This window comes from Phacochoerus africanus, chromosome 11 (assembly GCF_016906955.1).
Source record: "Phacochoerus africanus isolate WHEZ1 chromosome 11, ROS_Pafr_v1, whole genome shotgun sequence".
Classification (NCBI taxonomy): domain Eukaryota; kingdom Metazoa; phylum Chordata; class Mammalia; order Artiodactyla; family Suidae; genus Phacochoerus; species Phacochoerus africanus.
Genome location: NC_062554.1, coordinates 50832930 through 50837945, shown reverse-complemented (window position 1 = coordinate 50837945; position 5016 = coordinate 50832930). Strand labels below are relative to the sequence as shown.

The following is a 5016-nucleotide window of genomic DNA, read 5'->3' as shown; positions in this document are numbered from 1 at the left end:
TAGATTATCATAGAATATTGGGTAGAGTTCTCTGTGCACTACAGCAGGTCCCTGTTGGTCAACTATTCCATATACCACAGGGTACATATGCCAATCCCAAACTACGTAAACAGAACTTAAGTGAAAATCAATATGTTGAAATGGGTCAAGGTTGGGATATGAGTGGTCATTTAAAACCGTTAGTTAAGGATGATTACCAATGCCAAACATCTAAAACAAAACAAAACAAAACAAAACAAAAAAAACAAAAAGACCCATACCATAATTCAAAATGTATAAATGCATAATTATTGAGTAGAGATTAGGAAAATGTTATTAATAAATATTAAAAGTATCTCAAATTATTTACATTACCACTGATACATTATACTGAGAATTTTCTAAATATAACTTTTTGTGCCTTAAAAAGTCCAATGTCTTCTCCAGCAAAGACATTGTCACAATTTGGTTTATTCACCAAATATTTATTTCAAGCTGTCTTTGCTCTCACAGCTGCAATTTGATGATTTTGTACTTAAAAATCCATATGGAAGCCACTAAAGGCAGGGTTAATTATTGCTCACAGGTCATCCAGCCTTGTGGTTTAACGTTTTAATATCAAATAACATAAGATTTCATCAAATTGAGAAAAATCCTGTGATCTACATAGAAATTCTAGGCCCTTCCAAAGGGAGAGTCATAGGTAGGGCCTTTCATTATCCAACATCTTTATTTCTAGATTCCCTCTTCTTAACTTGAGATTCAACTAGCTCCTCACTATTTCTTCCAGTAGCTGCTATCTTTATCTCTACTTGGTTCCTGAAATGAGGCCACAACTTTTCCACTTTCATTTTCTAAAACTCTACTGACGTATGGTCATTATGCATATAGTTTCATCAGAGAGTTATGAACCAGTGAAATGTGTTTACAGTACTCTACAAAACAGGATACAATTGCAGGTTGAAATGTAGTTCTAAAGTCTTATGATCACTTCCCACACAGGGACATCTTATTTACTCACCATATGTCTCATTGAGTCTTGATATAATTACATGTTACTGACAAGCTTTATCTCCCATGCCCAGATCTCTGAAGTACAAACACTTTGCAAACATTTTAAATTAAGTTTATTAATTTTGCAGAAAAGTAACCTTCCTATTTGTGTAAATCATCCCTCAACTGTACTAGCCAAGATATTTCTTCTTTCCATGGAAAATTACCATCAAACTGTTTTCTTAAATATAAACAAACAAACAAGACATAGGCAGACTAAGAGAGATTCATGTTATTTTGGAACAAAGCAGAATCAACTTTTAATTGTAAATGTCTTATATTCCATCCTTGTTGAAGCAGAATAATAGAAAAGAGAATGAAAAGCATATTGAAATGTAATAGACTTAAAATCAGAAGATTAATACTTTAGTCTAGATTTTTATAAAGTTATGTGACTTCATGTGAATCATTACCCACTCTAAGCTTCGCTTTCCCATTCATGTAAAATATATGTTCTTATGACCTGTTAGTTGCTGATTTGACTGTATGAAGGTAAAAAAGAAAATTCTTGGCCAAAAGAAGCTTGATGAAAAATTTTTATAGATGCAAAATGACTTACATGTTTACTCTGTGGCATTTAAATGAAACATATTCTGGCCAGAGTTATGTAAAGAATAGAAACATAGTAGCTGATATTCATGCTTCTAGTATTAGGTGGCAAATAATAACACCCCAATAACACATTTTCATTCTAATGTTACCTAATTTCATTATCTGTAGATCATTCATCATTGATCATTTCCCAGGGGAAAAAAATAATTTTAAAAGACAATGAAAAGAAAATGGTATTTCTTATTTAATATTACTACTAAATAAGAAAGTATGAAGGTAATACTGTGCAAATGGTGAGAAAAAAGACATAGATAAAAAGTCTGGAAATAAATTATTCAAAGAGGAATCAAATTTCCTTCCCCTGTTAGGAAAAAATAAGATTAAAAGGCTGCTGTTGCAATTACTCATAATCTCCCTGTCCTTTAATTACATGCAAAACTGTGTCAACTTAAAAAAAAAGTGCACAATGTGAGAGTTGTGAGTTAAGTTTATTTGGGGCAAATTGAAGACTATGGCCTGGGAGGCAGCACTTCAGATAGTGCTGAAAAACTGCTTCAAAAAAATAAGGGAAACTGTCAGTATATATGTGATTTTGGTGAAGAGGGGAGGAACAGGCAGTCAACATTTGGCAGAACGTTGCTGCTAGTCACAAGGAGCAGGCATCACCATGCAGGATTTTAGTGCTTTTCTTAGATACTAGGAAATACAAGAATTAGGTTCATTAAATTTCCTGAGAATATTTAACCACCTGAAAACCTGTTCTGCAAGTTTTCTCAGAACACAGAGTACCTCACTCCCGATCCCCACTCTGAACACTTTCAAGGGGTATTAAGGATCAAGCACAGTGGCTCATGATTCAATTGGCAAGTGCCAATCTCCAGTGCACAAACAGATACTGTTTTCCCTCAAAATTGTATACTACTCAGTGTTTTTCTTAGAGCAAGTTTAACATCTTTCTTTTTCAAGCTATAAATTAGGGGGTTCAGCAAGGGAACCATGTTGGTGTGAAAGACAGAAGAGATTTTTGATTCATCACTGGACCCAATAGAAGATGGTTTGAGATAAGCAAATGTAACTGATCCAAAGAACATGAAAACAACAATTATGTGGGAACTGCAGGTGCCAAACGTTTTGGATCTGCCCTCAGTGGAGCTGATGTTGACTATGTTGGAGAGGATGAAACCATAAGACACAAAGATGAAACCATAAGACACAAAGATCTGCCCCCAGTGGAGCTGATGTTGACTATGTTGGAGAGGATGAAACCATAAGACACAAAGATGGTGAGAGTGGGCACAATGATATTGATGCCTGCAGTAATGAAAACTACGAGCTCGTTGATGTAGGTACTTGTGCAGGAGAGCTGGAGCAGAGGGAGGATGTCACACATGTAATGATTGATGGTGTTTACATCACAGAAAGTCAGACTCAGTATGCATCCAGTGAAGGTCATGGCACTAAAAAATGCCATCCAAGTATGAACCAAGAATGAGTCTGGAACAAAATTTAGGGGACATAGTAACCTGATACAAAGGTGGAGTACAGATGGCCACATGTCAATCATAGGCCACTGATGTCAACACATAGCATTCAGATATACAAAAGAAACTGAAAAAATAAATCTGGGTCATGCACCCTGCATAAGAAATAATATTATTCTTTGATGTGAAATTAATCAGCATTTGGGGTGTAAACACAGAAGAACAACAGAGATCTATGAAGGACAAATTAAGACAAAAAAATACATAAGGGAGTAAGTGTGAATTCAACCCAATTAGGATTACCAATCCCAAACTGCCCATCACAGTGACCATGTAAATTACAAGGAACAGGAAGAACAGGGGGAGTTGGAGATGGTTGGTCCATTAACCCCACCAGAATGAATTGTCACAAAAGAATCATTTCCAGCAGCCATTCTTCTAGGAACATCTATTACCACAGGGAAAAAAGTTACATAGAAGAAAACAACTCAATTTTCATACATATCTCCTCTCAAAAGGGTCATATTTGGACTGGGCATATCTGAGAATAGCTCAGCCTGGACTCAGGGACTTGTGTTACCATTATCATGAAACTTAGAAACATGCACTTTTGCTTTTTAGGGGCTTTATGAGCTAACTACTTAGACTAAGATCATCAAAACTTAGACTACAGGGGGAAGGGAACTGCTAACCTATGCAAACTTGACTATTTGGTAAGAAAAAAGAAAAGAAGGGAGAAGTTTCCACCAGGATAAAAATCCTTCCCTCATCTCAATATTTCTTCATCATTTGAACCCTCCCCTCACCAGCAAAGTTGTAGGGAGAGACTCTTGCACCTTGGTGCTGGCCTCTAATACAGATTAGACCTGGTGGGGTGAGAACCAAGACAGTTGTTTCTTAACTAAACTAAATGGCCAGAATCTAGGAGATGTTAACTTACTGCCCCACATCACAGAGTTAAAAGCCATAACTATAAATGAGTGAGACCGCATTGTCACTGTGATGGCTTGGGTTGCTATTGTGGTTCAAGTTTGATCCCTAGACCTGGAATTTCTCCATGCTGCAGTATGTCCAAAAAAAAGAAAAAGAAAAAGAATAATAGAGAAAAAAGAAAAGACACTAACCAACAAAATGTAACAACACGTTAGCTTGAAAAAGTCTAAAACAATTTGATAAGGTAAACATAGAAAAACACAGAAGACTGTGTAAAAGTGGTGGATAAATTTCTTTCATTTTTGATATAAAAGTTTTAAGAAAAAAAGACAAAAGTTGTAAAAATAAATACAATTCAAAATATGTTAAGGAGTGCATAGTACATGTATGTATAAACTATTTTTTTGTTTGTTTTTTGTCTTTTTAGGGCTGCACCGCAGCATATGGAGGTTCCCAGGCTAGGAGTCTAATCAGAGCTGTACCTGCCAGCCTGTGCCACAGCAATGTGGGATCTGAGCCATGTTTGCGACCTACACCACAACTCACGGCAACATGGGATCCTTAGCCCACTGAGCGAGGCCAGGGATCAAACCCACAATCTCATGGTTGCTAGTCAGATTAGTTTCCACTATACCACAATGGAAACTCCTAATAAAATATTTTTAAATGAAAAAGGGAAGAGGTTAAAATATTTCTTTAAGTCAGTGCTATATCCCAATGAATATGTAAATTTATGAACGATTTAGAAAATATGTGAAGCTATATGTGAAGTTTAAAAATGTACAACTGAATTGTTACAAAATGATTTATTTTAAACATTTGCCTTCAAAAAGTAATTATCTTAAAATAAAAGATGCAGTTAAATAATGGTACCAGTCAAAAGATAAGTTACCATGTTTTACAAAAGTATTAATTACAGGGTACTGCATGTTTTATAGTCCAGTAACATGATACAAATTAAGTAAAAAAAAATCTTACATTCCTGTCAATGTGATTTTATGATTTTTCTTTTTAACCA

The 5016-nt window shown here is 35.3% G+C and overlaps 1 pseudogene; it reads right to left on the bottom strand.

The window, feature by feature from the left end:
- Positions 1 to 2489: 2489 nt before the first annotated feature.
- Positions 2490 to 3499, bottom strand: LOC125110514 (olfactory receptor 147-like; annotated as a pseudogene).
- Between the last annotated feature and the right edge of the window lie 1517 nt (positions 3500 to 5016).